Genomic DNA, 7,115 nt, shown 5'->3' on the forward strand with positions numbered 1-7,115 from the left:
ATGATGATATTTTGATATTTATTAATTAGATTGAAAAATGAAAAGCTGTAGTTCTGTAATTTAATAAAATATTTATTTATTAGATTGAAAAATGAAAAGTTGGAGTTTTGTGATTTATATTTAATTGATAACTATTAATAAATTGTGATGTCAGGTGTAAATAATCTATTTTATATATTTGTAATAACTAATCGAAAATATTGGTAGAGCATTTGTTTATAAAAAATATGAATGATTTAAAAACACAAAATTTAAAATGTTTAACTATTAAATCCTCTCTTGTAAACATAAATCATTAAAGAATTCAATTTAAATCCAAAATAGAACACCAATCTTTCTATTCATGTAAACACAAAATTATCACTTTTAAAGAAACACAGATAAATTAGTAGTTTCAAATAAGCAAACGGATAAAAATACTTCAAAAATTGCATATTCTCCTGTAGAGTTGACCCTTAAATTGTTATCAACTACTCTCTTGTACATATACATGTCTTTGGTGCCTACAAAAGCCAAAACATACATTCATATATAAAAAGATACAAAGCAGGAGTTTCTGCTTAGACCTGATTACATCTTTCTGACCACCTTAAACTTTTTGAAGGTAAATGACAAAGAGACACATTTATTTGTTGATAAAGACAGCCAGCTGCTGCTTCAATTCCCTAGTCTGAGGAGAAGAAGGCTGCAAGACCTGAAAGCCATGCCCAACTCCCTTGCAGAGAACATACCTGATCTGCTGGTTGGCCAGTCTCATGGCCTTATAATACTCCAAGTCCATATCCCTCATCACATCTCCTTCTGAGATGAACAGCAGAATGGGGGGCAGAGTCAAACCCTTGAGAAGACCCAATTGTCCCATTGGATTGCATGCAGGGTGGTCCTTGTTGGCTCCCTCTGGCAGAGCCATTCTCCAGAAGACATCCGTCCATTGCACTTCCAGCCCTGGATCCCTTGCCTCCATCTCTGACCTTGTCCTCCATTTACATTCCCTCCCAAAGAAAGGCTGTATCAGAGCCACACCCACAATCCCAACTCCCTTCAATTCTACCATTGATGAGCAAACAGCAAGATGGTGCCCAATGTTTGCCCCTGCTGAATCCCCTGCCAAGAAGCACCTTGAAAGATCTCCATGTGACCTCACCCACTTGTCAGATGATGGCTGAGAAGCCCATTCTATGGCATTCCAGCAATCTTCATAGGCCACTGGCAGCCTATGCTCTGGTGCCAGCCTGTAGTTGACTGAGATTATCATACACTCTGCCTCTGCACTCATGCTTGACAAGAAGCTGTGATATGTTGACCATGCTGCTGACCCCATGCAGAACCCTCCTCCATGGAAGTAGAACACCACTGGGACCCTCCCATTGCTCCTTTTTGAATTCTTATCAATAAGGTGTTGAGGAATGTAGAGCCTTGCCCATGTTCCCTCCTTCAGAGGAACATCCTTAGAAGAGACATTGTAGCCATGGCAGCCATGAGAGGCAGATACCTCTGTTACCAGAACTGATGATCTGTCCACTGAACCATCTGTGTACACTCTCATGAATCCTGGGATTTCCTCTACTACTCTGCTGCTGTTCTTGTATGGTCTTGTGGATGAATTAATTTCCATGATTATCCAGCTTCATAGATTATCTTTCTCCTTTGATGGACAAGGAAAAGAGAGAGCTTTAGTAGTGTTTGGAGACCTGGAATAAATGAAAAGATTTATGCCATGGACTGAGTGGTGGAAGGTGGCAGTCCAGTTCAGTAATAATGTTATCTGAAGAAATACTGAATGAGTGAGAGAAAGGCATGATAGGACATAAAGAATTGGATGGTGCTCAGGCTCTTCATGTTAGAAATGTGCAAAGACCACTAGTGTCATTTCATGCTTTCTGAATTGCATGCATTGGTGAGATTGGTTGGCTGTCCAATGTACTTGAGGTGTAGTTGAGAGGGGATAAAATTATTCCCTATCTATTATAAGGGCTCATATGATTGTACTTTTGTTTTTTCATATACAATAATGCTGAATATGAAATTATTACAAAAGCTTTATTTTATAGCGAGGGCTGATTGTCAAGTATGAAATTATTACGGATGTTTTATTTGATGGTAAGGGCTGGTTGTCAAATTAGTCTCAATTTCAAGTTAAATAATTCAAAATTGAAAAAGACATTGTGTTGACATTGAGTAGAGTATTGGTTTGATATTATTATTATGTGCAATCTGACTAAGCAAGGTAGGATTAGATTTTATTTTTGAAAATTGCTCAGAATTATATTTCGTAGTTCTTATTTTAAATAATGATAAATCATATTATTTGATAAATAATTTAAATTTAATTGAGTAATTTAAAGAAATTTTTAATTGATTCTTTATTCATGATTAGTGATTCAAAAGAAGTCACCAATCTCATAATCTCATAGTTAAAGTCATATGATGATTTTGATGTCTTATTTCCTTCTTAGTATTAATTTAATTTAAAATTAAAGCACAATATAAAAAGTATATATTTTATAGATATTATGTCTCTACTGTTTATATTCCTAAATACTACTCTACTTCGAAGATCATCATATAAATAGATTTCCCAACAATGACTACATAACATAAAGTAGACCTTCTATTATTAGAATCTTATGCACAATATGAATCTATACATCCATGGAGAATACAAATTCATCCCATCTCTTGAACTTGAGTCTAATTTCTAGAGTTCTACTAATATATCTCAAGCTACACCTTGCAAATTTCACATGACTACAATATGATGGACTACAAAAAAGTGCTCACCAATCCACAAGAAAATAAATATCAAGCCTAGTGTGGATAAGATTTACAAAAAATCACAATAGATGATGATAATTCTATATTATTTACCTCTTTTATCTTTGTCTGATAGTGGGGGTAGGGATGTTCAAGATTTTGCCCTAGTATCTATAGGTTGTAATTTGCAATAATCTCCCTTCAAAATAGTAGGGGACATAATACCAAGATCATCAAATATTTTTTTGTAACTTATGCATTTTCCATCATTAATCTAGTCAACAAACAGTTGACATACTTCAACTAAAAGACAAAACATCTATCTTAATCGTATCAGACTTGAAGTCTTACTAGTTATCAAAATTAACCCTACATATAGTAGGACAAACCCAATTCAAATATGATCTAACCACTTCCTTGCTTTAACAATTAAACTGAAAATATTTCCTATTACAATACAAACATCAATATAGAGAGCAATAACATGAATTTCTTGATCAATGTTCATGTACAAAATGGGCTTCTTTTAAACTTTTGGGATTACAACTTTGAAGGGTCCCCTCTATGATCATTGGATTTTCTTCAAGCCATGCAATGAATTTTTCAATTGAGAAACCATATCACCTCCTTCTTCAACACATCGAAGAGCTTGTTGCAAGAATGCATCTTTCTTTAAATGACTATTAGGAAACACACTCTACACATCTAATTGATGTATGTACCTACAACTCATACTTTGTTACAATTGAAAGAATCTTATTGTATGTCTAACTAGTATCTTGACATTACAATTTAATATCCAAATATTATAGGTCGAAATTTTGAAAAGTGTGCATTACACTTTATCCTAATATATTTCCCTTTAACTTCATGCACATCGAATCATGGTTTACAAATTAACTTTCTATAGTGCCTCTCGTGTTTGTAGTTGTACCTTGTCTATTTTGATTCAAGAGATACTTGATACTCTTATTGTTATTTGTATTTTGAGATGACTTGAGGGTCGGATGATATACTTTGATTCAGTACCATAGATGCTTACTACTATGTTGTTTAGTTTATCATATTTGCATGTTGATGCCATTTTGAGATGATAGTAGATCTATGATGATATTTGATTATCTGGTATTTAGACATACTTTCTGATTATGTTATGTGATGGATTTCAAGCTATGTTTATTTACTTCATTCTTGTATCTTTATGCTTTATGCAAGCATGAGTGATGTAAATGGATTAATTAGGTATTTAAGGCATTTTGCTTCGGCTATGATATTATATACAATTGCACTTGATTGGGTGTTTTAATGTGTAGGATTTATATCCTTGGTAGTGGCACTTGGAGTTTGTGATTCAATTATTCATATTTACCAATGTCGTTCCTATATGGTTGACGTATCCTTATTTTAAATTGTTTAAATTAAAATCTTTCAATGATTATTAAATCCGAACTCATCTACATTCTATGATTAGACCAGTAATCATGTTTGTGCATTTAGAGGTTTGCATTGTTGCAAAAGTTGTTTAGTGATTTTCTATGATTTTGGATTTTCGAGCTTTAAATCTTTTCAAATTTAATTTCTGGTAGCTTTGCCTAGGTGAATTTTCATTATGGAGAATAACCTATTTTTGTTTGGGTTGATTCAGAGTCTAGCTAGTCTAATTGGCTATGTGCCCTAACCAACTATTCACTCAAAAAGTGAATAAGTATTGAAAAAGAGTTTTTATTATTCACTTCTCACTTTTTGAAAAGAGAAATTTAAGAGCTTTTCTAAAATCCTCTTCCTAAAGGATTGGATTTCTGTTCATTCTAGGAGCTGTGAGTGTGGGTTTTTTGCAAAATTAGTCTCGTTAGATCCAGCTCAAGGAGTTCTTGCTTTGTTATCACTTTCAGTAGTTTTGGCAGGATATTATTTGATTCTACGGGTTTTAGTTTTTGCCCCTTTTTCTATTAGGTAGGGCCTTCCCATTTTATTGTTTCAGCTCTATTTCAACTTTTGTTTCTTGTAGTAGTATGTAAGAAGTTGAGAACTAATGTTCCCCTCTATTTGTATTTGTTGGTTCTGCTTGGTTGGTTGAGTATGAACATTTTTCCCATTTTCAGGATAAGGGTTTGGGGTTTTGAGCTATTATGCTGGCCGTTTTTGCATATGATGTCTGAACTTATTTATTTTTGGATTTTTTGGGGTTTTTACACCCAAAGGCCAAATGGGTTTTAATTTCAAGAAATTTTCTATTTTGGGGTTTTTACCTTGTTTTGCATGCCACCTTATTTTCTCAGGTTTTCTTTGCATGAGTTGGGTCCTAGACCTGGATTATCCGCTTGGATGTCAGTTAGACCTTTATTGCATTTTATGTTGCATTGGGATGCATGTTGCATCCATCCTCTTGATTCTATTTTCGGTTGAGTGACGTTTTGCTTTGTGTTCTCATCTAGTCCTTGTGTTATGATCTTCATGATGGTGGTGCACCACACACAAGTACATGTACATACATTTTTTGGGTGACCTATGGGGCTCAATCTTCTGTGGTACTTCTAGAAGTTATGATCATTGGGGTTGGGTTGGGAATTTGCATGCCTATGTGTGCTCATCATTGGATGATCATGGGTAGGTAGGGTAGCATATGGAGGGGGCTTCTATCCCATAGCTTGGTGATCATTGTGCCCAGAGGTTTAGTGGAGGAAGGAAGTTTTAAATAAGTGATAACTAAAATAAAATAGTGGGTGGTGATGAAACTTAAGATAATAAAATGGTTCAGGATGTGCTCCTTCCATTGGGAAGTTTGAGCTGCTAATATTAACTTGGGCTTGTTGATGCTAAGCGACTCTCCATGATGTCAACCCCTACTTAGTAGCCCATTGAGTGTTTGACTAGGACCTATGGTTTATGCATTGTCTTTGTCTTGGTTTCAGTCATCATACTGTCTGGCATGTGTGTTAGCCATGGTCATTATTTTGTGTGTTTGTGGTTGGATCATTATCTCCATCAGCATGGTGGGTGTGGACCTATGGGTGCCACGTGGTTGGGAGGCATAACTACCTACATCACTGCTAGGGACCCATGTATAGAGATGGTCTTTTGTCCTAGTGTGACCGTTGTTGGATGTTTTCACTAGGTGCTTTAAGTTCTGGAGTATGCTTTCTTATGATTTATGCTTTCATTGAGATGCTTGTATATCATGTTTAGATGATGTTATTTATTGATGCATTTCCTTACTTTGATGATTAGCATGTGATAGGTGATGTTATCTACTTTGTAGGATTATCTTATGCTTTACTTCTAGCATGTTAGATTTCCTTATGCTTGTTGTAGCATGTTTTAGTAGTGATGTCCCTAGTACGATAGTACCAACAATCTAATCGATGGCTTGGGATGTTACGTGTGGGGGATGGCTAGGGCCTATGATGGTCTTATGATGCCATTGATAGTTGGGAGGAATTGTGTGCTTAGTTTGGTTGTACTGCTCATTGCAATGTTATTTCTATTTACTACAATGTTGCTTTTGTACTCTATGATGTTTCCCTTCTATTCATTTCCTTTTTTGTTTACCTAGATGGTTATATGTTGTTTCTAACTTTCCATCTTTCAGCTTGGTTTGAGTGTTCTTGCCTCAAAATGTGGATTAGGTACTCCCAGATGTGGAGGAATTTAATCTCTTAGAGTTCTTAGCTTTTTCCTATTTTTTGTGTTTTCATGTTGACTTAAGATCTCATGCAAGATTGCACTTTCTCGCATGAGGATACAAGTCTTTGCATGGTGTAGCAGATTTCTTCATGTGGCTAGGCATTTCCTTGCATGGAACTCTACATATATTTTTGGCGTTTTGGTTGTATGAACAAACATGTGCTTGCACCATTATGCACATCTTCACGTGAGAAGGTACTTCCTTTCATGACATGATGCACTTCCTCACATAGAATTATGACAGAGAAGTTCTCATATAGAAAACCGGGGGTGTCTCCCTCAATTTTTAGGATTTGATTTTTGGAGTTTCTAGTATCCTTTAGGTTGCCTTAAATTACCTTGGTTGGGTAGTTTTGAGATTCTTAGTGTTGGTTGTTGTGTTCAAATTTCTGTCCTATTAGTGTTGTGTCAGTTCTAATAGTAGCATCAGGAGATCTGTTGGTTGCTGGGATGGTGGTAAAGTCTTTTGTTGCGACTTGTATGATCCATGTATGATGTGATCTTGTGCACTTGTACTAGTTTTAAAAAATAAAACATTGACTTGTATTTCATCCTTGTTCCAAGGATCTGCAGGTGGGGTTTTACGCTTTCATTTTACTTGTCCCCTGCTATTGTTGCTGTCAAAATTTTGGGTGGCCCTAGTAAAAGAACAAGGCAAAGTATGAAGAAAGTTGCGA

General features: G+C 35.4%; 1 pseudogene across 1 annotated transcript; it reads right to left on the bottom strand.

The window, feature by feature from the left end:
- Positions 1-495: 495 nt before the first annotated feature.
- Positions 496-1,953, bottom strand: LOC149530515 (putative carboxylesterase 17 pseudogene; annotated as a pseudogene). The gene has a single exon (XR_016359050.1). The product of XR_016359050.1 is annotated as a putative carboxylesterase 17 pseudogene (transcript).
- Between the last annotated feature and the right edge of the window lie 5,162 nt (positions 1,954-7,115).

Source organism: Cupressus sempervirens, chromosome 11 (genome assembly GCF_028749045.1).
Source record: "Cupressus sempervirens isolate cs-2001-9-10 chromosome 11, ASM2874904v1, whole genome shotgun sequence".
Taxonomy (NCBI): Eukaryota; Viridiplantae; Streptophyta; class Pinopsida; order Cupressales; family Cupressaceae; genus Cupressus; species Cupressus sempervirens.